General features: G+C 39.4%; 1 protein-coding gene across 10 annotated transcripts in view; it reads right to left on the bottom strand.

Moving 5' to 3' along the window:
- The window catches only part of Mctp1 (multiple C2 and transmembrane domain containing 1), a 589465-nt gene that overhangs the window by 421384 nt on the left and 155733 nt on the right, over window positions 1-12348 (bottom strand). The window lies entirely within an intron of this gene.

Here is a 12348-nt window from a genome sequence, read left to right as displayed (position 1 = left end):
GGTAGGAGCTGATGGTGGTAATGTGGGGTAGCACACACCAGCTATGGTTATTTTCTCTATATTTGGAGATATGGTTGCTGGGGTAGAAGTTACTGGGGACTGGAGAAGAAAGTACAAAGAGTGAAAACATAGTCTCAGAGGAGGTGAATTTATTGGCTAAGAGTACGATCGCCTGATGGTGTTGGTTATACATGTAAAATTAGCAATCATGCTTGCAGAGTCTAGTCAACATTACAAAATATATTCTTTAAAAATTAATCCTACAAGTATTTTATACCAATGAAACAATGGATTTTCCTATATTCTTTCCATATTAGACAATTCTACTCTAACATCATTTGTTTAGAATTAACTATTGAAATTATCTGTTGACTTAAGAGTTTGATTTTTCTTTTATATATAGGGAGTGACACATTATGTATAGACATATCAGTATTTAATTAGAAAATATATTTTCATGCTTCACCATGAGACTTACCAAAGATGATAGTTAGTAATTGCAGACCCAGGGCCATGTTCATGCTGACAACATGTATCAGTATACCAGTAAGTATATGTTATAAAGGGTAATGTTATATGTCAGCTTGAATGGCTGAGGATGTCCTAATCTATGGTTGAACACTTCTGTGTGTCTTTATGGGGTGTTTCCAAAAGACATCAGTGATTAAATAGAGGAAGTCTACCCTCAGTGTACTGAGGCACAATCCAACATATTATGGACTAGAGAAGAAGAAGCAGAGGAAGATTTAATTCTTTTTCTGGAGCTTGGGACATCAGAGCTCCTGGTCCTCAAGCTTTCAAATGTGGGGGCTTACATCAGTGGGCTACCATGATCATGTGAGCCAGTCCTCAATGTAGTGACAAAAATCTATTTGGTTTGGATCTAGAAAGAACTCTAATACATATGCCTATTAGATTCAGGTTCTAAAATGCAATACTTGCTTGACTTACAAAAGACTGCATTTTGATATTTTGTCTCTTAAAAAAAGTCCCACAATATCTGCTCTTTCCATCATCCATTTATGAAGCACATAAAAGAAGGAAGAGTAGCACCTAGCCTCTATAGGAAAGTAAAATCATGATGCCTGTTTTTTAAATATATGCATCCTGTACAAGTTCCCATGATGACATGACCCATTCTACTGGGCTTTGTGATGACTAAACTACTTAGTCAAACTATTCAATATTTTTACGTCTTCTTCAATTACTTGCTGACTTTCATCTTTGTGAGTCTTTTTATTTTGTTTTGTTAGAACTTAATAGTGCTTTCATCTGGGCATCAAAGACACCACTTTACCTAAAAAAAGACTGTAGTTAAATCATAGGACCATTTTTTGACTGCCCGACATCAGCAATAGTAATCAAGGCCCATCTCACTAGACTTTTATCCTTAAAGAACAAAACATCCTAAAAGGTCGAGGCATTTCTCAACATTGAAATTACACACAGAGACAAAGCTAGGATGTTGTGTTGGTGCCACAGTAGAGAATAAAACGAGTCTCTCCTTGGAGCGCTTTAAGACGGGAGTGAGCCCCAACTTGAAATCTGTGCCTCTGTCTTCTGTCCTTCCTAATGAATGGCTTTGTGCTATAGTTATTTAACAGCACAGAAAACACAGAGATATAGAAATGGATGAGGAATTTCTTGTCCTAAATAATTTTTAACAGAGTTTACAAAGAAGAATTTAATGAACACAACTTAGCCAAAAACCACAAACAGGTGTTATCTACCTCTAACCAAATCATAGCTTTCAGATTATATTTAAGTTCTCTCTCTCTCTCTCTCTCTCTCTCTCTCTCTCTCTCTCTCTCTCTCTCACACACACACACACACACACACACACACACACACACACACATTCATTATTTATTGTCAGGGACATAATTTAAGATTAAAGCTATACATTCAGCTTAGGTTGTAAAAAGTAAAAGCTAATTACTCAGGAAGCCCAAGGCATGGTAACATAATTATATAAAAACAGACTAAACTTAAACAGTCTAAGCACATAGTAGGGAAACAGAGTTTTGAATTTTCTTAAGGCGTATTATTAACTTGGTTGCAAGGTCAGTCAAAGGTTCAGTTTCTGTAGGAAAGAGGTATATCAGTAAAAGCTATTCCCACAATACATTATATCTTATGTAGATGGGGAATAACATCCACCATTATTATGAGCTTATCATTGTATAAATCTCAGGCCTTGTTTCTGTCAGTCTAATAACTTATTTAATTAATAGGGTTCTTAATCAACAAGTACATATTTGTGATGATCTAGATGAACCAAAATTGGCTCACCTGCGCTCTGCTGGGACAATGCTAAGCATACAAACTATTGTATTAAGCCAGTGCAACAATGTGATTACATTCTAACCATTCTATTCACTAATTAACCTGGTCTACCATCTGGGCATCCAAAGCTATGTTTTTAACAGCACCTTTGCCAGCAACTGATAGCTCTAGTCTTCTTTCACACACCAGCTCAAATGTTGCCAGCTTTTAGCAAAGCCCTTTCTGGCCAATTTAAGTAATCTCAAATCCCATAGAGAGAACACTAGGAACTCAGCCCTGCTGTGTTATGCAGGTATTCACTGAATTTCTCCTTTTCTGATCATTTTCCTTGATAAAATGCAACCCATCAGTATAAGAACTGTGCTTCACTGTTTAGAATGGCTGTAGGATTTGAACTAGCACTTGGTATATGGCAGGTGCTTAATCAGTGTTCAGGGACTGAACAAATGAGTAACATTGCATGTCTAAATACTATAATGTTATATTATAGTAACACTACATATCAATAGACTGCATGTCTATATACTATAATGTTATAGTAACACTACAAATCAATAGACTGCATGTCTATATAGTATAATGTTATATTATAGTAACACTACATATCAATAGACTGCATGCCTATATACTATGTTATATTATAGTAACACTACATATCATTGACTACATGTGTATGCACTGCAATAACCAGAACTACATTTAATTAATATTCACAACTTATGTGTGAAAAATATGACTCAATGCATCAAATTTACACTGACTGAATTCACATATTTAGTGTCTAATTATCCAACTAATAATATATCTTCAACTTCTTTCAGAATGTCCCAAGATTACCAATCATCATTTACAGTTCTACAAATTCAGCAAATGGTCTCTCCTTATCCATGGAGAATACAAATACAGCAAGTGTCTCTCCTTATGCATGGAGAATACAGCCTAAATTCCTATGCTCTTAACCCACACATCATACCAAGATTTCTATACCATATTTTTTTCTAAAATCCATTCCTAGGAAAAAGTTTAACTTATAAATTGGGAATAATAAGAGATAAACAAAATAATTACTCATAAAACAGAATTATAACATGATAGAGTAATAAAAGTTATATGAATGTTGTTTTCTTTGCCTCAGAAACCTAATATAGTGAATACACCTTTCCTGTGATGAAGTGAAATGATGCCCAAGTGATTAGATGAAGTGAAGTTTGATGTTTTCTGGTGCAACATGTTAATGTCCTCTAGGATATGTTTTCTGCTCATCTCCTCTGCCCCAAAATTTAATGCATTTATACCATCACTAAGTGTTGTAGAGTATTATTTTAAGATCTGTTACATTTGTTCATGATGTGGAACATTTGTTTAATGATGCAAAGATGTGTTGCATTCTTTTATGTTGCATTTGTTTAACTCTGTGAAGCTGTGTTACTTTGCCTGTCTAAAACACATGATGGTCTAATAAAGAGCTGAACAGCCAATAGTGAGGAAGAAGAAAGGACAGGCAGGGCTGGCAGGCAGAGAGAATAAATAGAAGGAGAAATCTGGGAGGAAAAGAAGAAAGAGCAAGAGAACAAGGAGAGGAGGACATTAGGGGACAGCCATCCAGCCAGCCATGGAGTAAGAGTGAAAGTAAGATATACAGAAGAGAAAGTTTGTAAAAGCCCAGAGAGAAAAGTAGCCAGGATAATTTAAGAAAAAGCTGGCAAGAAACAAGCCAAGCTAAGGCTGGGCATTTATAATTAAGAATAAGCCTCCATGTGTGATTTACTTGGGAACTAGGTGGTAAGCCCCCAAAAGAGCAAAGAGCCAAAAGAATAAAAGAGAAAAAAACAACAACTAAGCACTTACTCTGCACTATGATGAAAACTTTTGCATTTTGAAGAAAAAGAAAAAAATGAGCAGTTACTTAGTTTACCTTATCCACAACTTAACAAGTAAGGGACTCACTCTTAGTGTAGACTCTAGCAACCTGGGCATATGATTCTTTCTTAAATTTCCAATTAAGCTGTAAACTTTCATCCCATCACTTAAAGGAGTACTTTTACAACTTCTCTTTGGCATATTTGAATTTCTAGCTCAACTACTTTTGTAATTTGGGGCCATTTTTAAACTAAAACAATAGTTACTCGAGCACAATCTGGTCCCATGCAGGTTCCACAGCTGACAGTATAATGTTTGTGAGTTCCTATGAGCTTGGTTCAGTTGTCTTTGTAGATTTCCCCATCATGATCTTGACACCCTCCCCTCACCCCATTGTTCATATAATCCCTCTTCTCTCTTTTTGACTGAACTCCTGGAGTTTGGCCTGGTGCTTGGTTGTAGATCCCTGCATCTGCTTCCATCAGTTACTGGATGAAGGCTCTGTGATGACAGGGTAGTCACCAATCTGATTACCAGGGTAGGCCAGTTCAGGCCTCCTCTTCACTATTCCTAGTAGTCTAATCTGGAGTCATACTTGTGGATTCCTGGGAAATTCCCTAGCCCAGGTTTCTCCCTTACCCTATAATGTCTCCCTCTATTAAGATATCTCATTCATTGCTCTCCCACTCCATCCTTCTACCAGCTCAACCATCCCATTCCCTCATGTGTGGGGCGTTTACCTACCAACCCCACAGTTCCCCAGAGTTTCCTTGAGTGTGAACAGCAGGAAATGTTAGATAGAAGGATTTATATTGCGGAGATAAACAGATAAAAAATAAAGGATAGCCTAGAGAGGGCCTGGAACCTTTTCCAATGAGCCCCTACTGTCTCTGCCCCAGGGTATTTATAGAGATGCCAAGGGGTGGAGCAAAAGACCTCCTCCCCCAGCACAGCCAAGTGCAGACCATTTCAGACACCTGCACTCAGGCCTGTGGCCCTAATCATTCTCTATGCGGACCTGCTGGGTATCCTCATGGAGATCTCCTCTGTATCCCTCTTAAGGTCCTCTTTGCTTGCTAGCTTCTCTGAAGCTGTGGGTTGTAGTCTTATTATCCTTTGCTTTACATCTAGTTTCCATTTATCAGTCAGTACATACCATGTTTGTCCTTCTGAGTCTGGGTTACCTCACTAGGGATGATTTTTTTCTAGTTCCATCCATTTGCCTGCAAATTTCATGATGTCATTGTTTTTTACTGCTGAGTAGTACTCCATTGTGTAAATGCACCACCTTTTCTTTATCCATTCTTCGGTTGAGAGGCATCGAGGTTGTTTCCAGGTTCTAGCTGATGAATAATGCTGCTATGAACATAGTTTAGCAAGTGTCCTTATGGTATGATTGATCATCCCGTGGGTATGTGCCCAAGAGTGGTATAGCTGGGTCTTGAGGTAGATTGATTCCCAATTTTCTGAGAAGTTGCCATGCTGATTTTCAAAGACCATGGCAATTTTTATAAAGGAAAAAAACACTTAATTGGGGTGACTTACATTTCAGAGGTTCAGTCCATTATCATCATGGCAGGAATTATGGTGGCATGAGGACAGACAGGGTGCTGGAGAAGGAGCTGAGAATCCTACATCTTGACTGACAGGCAACAGGAAGTGGTCTGAGACACTGGGTGTGTCTTGAGTATATATGAAACCTCTAATCCTGCTTCCACAGTGACACACTTCCTCGACAATGCCATACCTACCTCAATTAAGCCACACCTTCTAATAGTGCACTCCCTATGAGCTTATGTGGGCCATTTACATTCAAATTACAGCAGAAGCAAGGGCAATGTGGATATGCTGGACAAAGATGACTCAATCTTGAATGTAGCAAGATTCTGAATTTTTTACCAGACTACTCAGAATGACACAGAACTTAAAACTTGTTTATTTCTGAAATTTTCTGCTTGATAAATTTGGATTTCAGAGGACAACATAAAGCTAAATTGGAGACAAGAGAGATTCTGTAGCTATGAGACTCAAACAAGGATTATAGAAAACAGGATAAAATGCTAAATTTTCTTCTGTATCTGTTTTAAATTCTTTGCTTGTTTGTTTTTCAAGACAGCATTTCCCTGTGTAGTCCTGGCTGTCCTGGAACTTGCTCTGTAAGACCAATCTGGCCTCAGACTCAGAGATTTACCTGCCTCTGCCTCCCAAGTGCTGTAATTAACTATGTGTGCCACCATGCCTGAATTACATGTTTAAACTGTTAAAATTAAGAAGAGGGCCAGCAAGATGTCTCAGACACTTGCCACAAAAGCTTGTTTACCTTAGTTCAATCACCAAAGCCTATGTAAAGCTGTAAAGTTGAGGAAAAACCATCTCCATAAAGTTGTATTCTGGCCGGGCGGCGGCGGCGGCGGCGGCGGCGGCGGCGGCGGCGGCGGCGGCGGCGGCGGCGGCGGCGGCGGCGGCGGCGGCGGCGGCGGCGGCGGCGGCAGCGCACGCCTTTAATCCCAGCACTCAGGAGGCAGAGGCAGGTGGATCTCTGTGAATTCAAGGCCAGCCTGGTCTAGAGAGCGAGATCCAGGAAATGCACCAAAACTACCCAGAGAAAGCCTGTCTCGGAAAAACCATAAAAAAAAAAAAAGTTGTACTCTGGCCTCCGTAATCTCACTATGGCATATATGTGCCAAGCGCCCCCCGACACACACACACATGAGAGTATACCTATCGGTTATTTAATAACAAATGGGCAGCCCTGAAAATATAGATACAAGTACATTATACTATGGTGATATATTGTGTACCCTAATAAAATTTACCTGAAGATCAGAGAACAGAACAAGCCACTAGAAAAAACATAGATGCCAAGCAGTGATGGCACACACCTTTAACCCTAGCACTAGGGAAGCAGAGATCCGTTTGGATCTCTGTGAGCTCAAAGCCACCCCGGACTACAAGAGATTGACTCAGTCTAGGAAAGAAACACAGTCAGGCAGTGGTGGCACACACCTTTAATCCTAATACTTGGGAATCATATGCCTTTAATCCCAGCACTAAGAAGGAAGTGATGGCCAGGCAGAGAAATGTATATAAGGAGTGAGGAAACAGGAACCAAAGCCCTTTTCAGGCTGAGGAGTCCTAGAGGTAAGACGTGGCAGTGACTTGTTCCTTTGTCTCTCTGATCTTTCAGCATTGGCTTCTGGGTTTTTTATTAAAAGACCAAATTAGATATCGTGTTACATTATACAGACTAAGCAGGTTATGTTTAGGAATGTGTGTGTGTGTGTGTGTGTGTGTGTGTGTGTGTGTGTGTGTGTGTGTAACAATTAATGAAAAAGGAGGAAATTAATTTGAAAGAGAACAAAGAGGGTTTGGATGGAGAAAAGGGAGGGGAAATAATGTAATTAAATTATAATCTCAGAAATAAAAGAAGCAATAAAATAAAAATTTTGAAATCTCTCTCTCTCTCTCTCTCTCTCTCTATATATATATATATATATATATATATATATATATATATATATCTGCCTCTTTCTCCCTTCTCTCTCCTTTCTTTTTCTTTCTCTCCCTCATACTTATCTTTAAAAAGACTGAGTTGACTAACGCAATACATTGAGCTTTTGTTTTGTGTGGGAGAGTGGAAAACGAAAGCCGAGAAGAAGCAAGGACCACTAGGGAACCAGCAGTCTCCTGCCTAGAGGGCAGCAGAACTGAGTGAAATTGGCAGAGGAATCTGGTGCCGGAGGGAAACTTAGGGCATCAGCTGAGGACAGTGTTCCTCCCACTTACTGTTATACCGGTAATGGTGAAGTTACAATGGCTATGTTTGAGTTGTGAAAGAATGGATTTGTCTCGTTAGCTAAATGGATTCTTGAACACATACTTCGGAGTGTATTGTTGTCTTTGAAACCGACCCCCTAGGTAACACTGTACTCTCTAGGTGCAACATTATTTAGAATTTGCTAGATACATTACTGGTTTTAAATCACAGCTATTGGCTGTTCACTGGTGACTATTTGATTCATATTTGTCTCCATAGTAACTCAAGGAACCTAAGGACAGGGGCAGTGGGTGTGTCACTCACCACAGCTCTTCAAGGCCCTGTTGCTGAGCCCTGCTTGAGGAAGTGCTTGATAAATTGACTCATCCATTGTGCATTTACTTCTCAGTTATGGCAAGACACCTTCCAGGAACTGGGTGAGAGTGCAGCCATCTTGGCAGGAGTAGAAGATATGATAAGGGGAGGAAGTTTGTCCCTCCCTTTGGCTATCAGACTTCGAAACAATGGTCCCTTGGGTGTTGGAATCTTATAGAGGGAGTTTCACGCTCAGAGAAGGAAAAGGTCTGGTACTGGTCAGAGAAGAAACTTGGCTCTCAGGAAAAAGATTTCACACAGTTCTTTGTCAGACCACCTATCAAGAGAGAATGGAGCCAAGATGAGTCAGTAATGGCTGGTGTCACCCAGTGACCAGGATTACTCAATTATACATACCTCTTGTTTTCCATTGAAATTTAAGCCTCTTGTCAGAGCACTGGGAAGATGGAGGGAAAGCTTGGCTTGTTAGGGCAGCCAGGACCCAGGCTCAGCACTATCATCTTCTGTTGTTAGAATTTTGACCAGGCTCTTTCTTATTCCTAGAACATGTATGAAAAGTACCACGCCTAGCTACTTGGTCCCTTTAAAAAGTGCTGACTTAATGTAATTCTGTATACTAAGATTCTTATAGGAGACCAGTGTAATAAATGTCTACAAGAATATCATTTTCCACAATGTTTACAAAATAGTTGTAAACCACATATTTCCTGCAGTTAAGGTTCATGGGGTAAGTTTCTTTTAGGAAAAGAAGAAAAACAGTCATTCAGATAGATTTCTGTGGTTTCTACTTTTTCTTAACTACCACAAGGGTGGGGCCAAAGTCAAGCTCCTTATAAACAAAATTAGTGTATACTTGGCATTCACTCATCTGTTTTTCATCATTCAAATCAATTTTTGTTATATGCTTTAATTATATTAGGTCTGAATATTTTGATACTCTAAGATACTTTGAATTTATTATTTAAACAACACTGTATTTAAATATTAGATCATTTCCAGGGTGAAATGTTTTAATAATTTTGGAAAACTGATGCTTTTCGAAACTCCAATTTTCAAAATACCTTGAGTGATTAAATGTATTTCACTGAAGACATTTGAGAACTTTAACTGACTTCAATTCTGACATGTACATGTAACATTTTATAGATAAGATTGCATATAAAGTAGCTGCATTCAGTGACTCAGCGCTACACAAGCCATGGCATCTTCGTGGTTTAAAACAAACCCTTCCTTCCTATCTCAAGATCCATTGGGTTGGCCATCTGGGCTGGGTTCAGCTGAGTAGTTCATTTCCTGGTCTCATCCATGCCTTTTCAAGCTGCCAGCCTTTCAGATGTGGCCAGGTGGTCTGAGAAGGTCTCACTCTCCGTGTCGCTGGATATTACTCAGCTGCAAGTCTCTCTCCAACAGGCTAGCTGGGGTTTCTTTGCAGCCAGGTAAACACTGCTATTGTTGAAGTGCTTCTCAGAGCTGTGACTGCAACACTGCTGATAGCCTTTGGTCAAGGCGAATCTTACGATCAGGCTCATTGACACGGGTAGGCTTGACTAAGTGGGACTCCTGTTGTCATGATTTAGTACAGAGTGCAATAAGTTCATTAAAACAAACTTCCTTGTCTCACATGCCACTGTAGTCACTGCCGTTGACCAGAGAGGACAACGTCTGGGTAGCAGTCATGGTTTATTATGACCTCTGTGTTGTGCTGTTTTTCCAGGATTTTGGTTTAGCTTTGTCTAGTGGCAATGATAGAATTTCCTTCTTTTCAAATTTAGGAAATAAGGTCAGGCTCAGACACTGAGATATGTGAAAATCAATATTTCACTAGATCAGACATGGTCCTCATATTCAAAGCAAGAAATAAAACTGAAGAAAAATACCTTTATAAAGCAAATATGGAGAGTGTCTCTTACTATGAAAATATAGCAAATAGTGACAATAATACTAACATTTCTCAGCTTTTCATACAGAGACAGAAATATCAAAAGAGCACAAAACACAGATTATGGTGGCAAGTTAAATATGTTAATGATAATTGTAGATTATTGTTTGTAATTTGAACTCAAAAAGTCCTGTGAAATAACATGGTTCCCAAAATGAACATTGTAGTTCTCTGGTTCAGTAAAGCATAGTTTCATACGCTGATACTACTTCAAAGCACTTTACTAAGTATCAAGCACTCTAAAGAAGATCATATACATTCAAAGACAGGCTTGATCTTCCACTTGGACACTTGCAATTAGAGTGCATGTGAATGCAACTGAAATAGTGTCAAAAGTCTGTCCCCAAAGGCTGCCTTTCTGCCTTCCTAGTACACCGGTCATTCTTTCTCATTCAGTGACAATCATCGCAGTGCCTCAACATCCCTTCCCCCCTTCCCAAGCAGATGCAATCTTTTGGAAGATCCTGTGAAATATGACTCCTCTGAGCACCCTTCCCTAAAATACCCATATGAAGATGTGTCCTCCCTGGGTCTGGCCACAGACTTTGTCTTCTATGGAATCTGCCACTAGCCCTTGGACTGGTTTTTTAGGAGCTGGCTCTTCACATTCCAGATGAGTTCAGCTTAGGTATCACATGTTCACAAGATGGTAGACCATGTGATGGCTCACTTAGAGGGAGGAAGACCAATTATATGAGATCAATGAGGAGCAGAAGGTGGGAAATAGGAACTTGGAGAGAAGGAAGGGAATGGAGAAGGAAATGAAGAAAGAAGCCAAGGAGAGAGGGGACCATGAGAAGGAGAAAGGAAGTAATTAGAAGTGGCACTTGAAAAAAAATGCAATTTTGCCCTGCACCGGGGTCATGATAGTATGACCTTTAAAATAGAGTATACATGGTTATTATAAATATTTATAAAACTCATATAGTATAAACGTGATTTTACTCCCTATGTGTAGAGCAGAAATACTAATTACCACACCCAGTGTTTCATAGTCAAGTGTCTAGATACCCTCAAGCCAGAGCAACAGCCACCATGCCTTCCTCCCTCACACTGAGGAGCTTTCTCCTTTATTGATTTCATCAAGGCCTCAATGGAGAGGGAAAATGTAGTTTGCGAAGGTAGTTGGGCATACCTCATCTGTTCATCTAGGTAACCTAGACTTTAGAACTCAATACTGAAGCCATTACTAAGCTAAGCATTTGACTCTCATTTTCTGCTTATAAAAGAAATCCTTTCTCTGAATTTCTTCAGTATGAGGCTTCCAGCTTATTCTCAGAGACACCAAAAGCAACAATTCTAGGGATCTAGTTCTGTATTTCTGGTTGTCACATAGGATCTTGGTTCCTGCTGGATGTGGTGAGTGGAGATGCTCACAGGAGATGGCAGCCAGTGATGAACAAACAGCCTTTGCAGTCAGCCACATCTTAATTGGAACTGATGCTCAGTAAGGGGTAAAGTTCACTGGGTTCTCCAAGACTGTTTTGTCATTAATGTGATCATCCCTAGCTGACAGAATTATGAAGATCACATGAGAAAATGCTGGAGAAACAGTAAATACCTGCCACACAGACCTTGCCCCATACATGCCAGCAAAATACAGAAATACTCAGTCCCCAAGGCTACAGCAATTCCATCAGCTCTGCATTCTAGGGAGAAGGTTGCCTGTTGGAAAATGTTAGCACAACTCACTTTATGTGAATGATAAGATTTACAGTTGGCTTTAGAAACTTCTGAGATCAGAGATAAAATCCCACCTCAACTTAAGCAGGTGTGTGGAGTTCAATTGCTTGGTGAGTTGTAGTCAGATACTGCTTTCCATTCTGTCTACAGTTTCCCTCTCTTCCAGTCATGGGAAATACATTATTATAAGCTGCTCCTGGCATTTGTCAGCTAAAACAAAGACAACACATAAATAAAGGTTTTGTATATATCTACATCTATGAAAGTATCCAGAAAGGCTCTTCCTCCAAGGCTCCAACCACTTTCGCTGAACTTGATCCACAAGCAACGTGACTTAGAAAATATGAACTGAACTAATATGTGAATACTGAATACAGATAACCTGATCTGCAAGCCCTGTAGATGATACTACCATTCTTATTCTAGAGAATAACCATGCAGATTTAAGTAAGTGCTTCTGAGTTACTTCAAATTTATTTTTAAATTT

This window comes from Peromyscus maniculatus, chromosome 15, assembly GCF_049852395.1.
Source record: "Peromyscus maniculatus bairdii isolate BWxNUB_F1_BW_parent chromosome 15, HU_Pman_BW_mat_3.1, whole genome shotgun sequence".
In the NCBI taxonomy this organism is placed as follows: domain Eukaryota; kingdom Metazoa; phylum Chordata; class Mammalia; order Rodentia; family Cricetidae; genus Peromyscus; species Peromyscus maniculatus.
The sequence above is the reverse complement of the archived record's forward strand: the minus strand, read 5'-3'. Positions and strand labels throughout refer to the sequence as shown.